The sequence below is a fragment of the Orycteropus afer genome, unplaced genomic scaffold (assembly GCF_000298275.1).
Source record: "Orycteropus afer afer isolate SDZICR_OR568_19922 unplaced genomic scaffold, OryAfe1.0 scaffold00123, whole genome shotgun sequence".
In the NCBI taxonomy this organism is placed as follows: Eukaryota; Metazoa; Chordata; class Mammalia; order Tubulidentata; family Orycteropodidae; genus Orycteropus; species Orycteropus afer.
The window spans coordinates 6430345-6430956 of record NW_006921710.1 but is presented as its reverse complement, the minus strand read 5'-3'; positions in this window follow the sequence as shown (position 1 = coordinate 6430956).

Sequence of the window (612 nt, the reverse complement as noted above, 5' to 3'; positions counted from 1 at the left end):
TGTTTCCATTAATTTTGGTTTTCTTCTTTCTTCTTGACGAGGAGAGACCCGTTATTGCATCTAGATGGCAGCTTCCTAGCTTTTAAGGTCCCAGTGCCAACAGATTTTTAATAAGAGTGCTAAGTCCATCTGATAGAACAAGATGAGTCTCTTTAATAAATGGTGCTGGGAAAAATCAAACCAGATCCACCACACCTCACACCATACACAAATTCAAAATGCATTAAGGCCTAAATGTGTACGTTAAAACCATAAAATTCTTAGGGTTTTCTAGCTTTTAATAATAATTTATCTAATATAATAGCAAAAACACAAAGAGCAAAAGACAAATAAATGGGACCTCATAACAATTAAAAACTTTTGTTCATCAAATGGCTTTACCAAAAAAGTGAAAAGACAAGCTACTGACTGGGAGAATATTTCCAGAAACCATATATCCCACAAGAATCTAATAACCAAAAAATATGTAAAACTTGGACAACTTAAAGACAAATAACGCGCATGACAGAAGATGGCGGACTAGGCAGAAGGACTGCACAGGCCCTCTTCAACAAAGAAAAGGGAAACCAATTAACACAGACACAGAAGATAATCTTGGACCCCTGAGCCTTG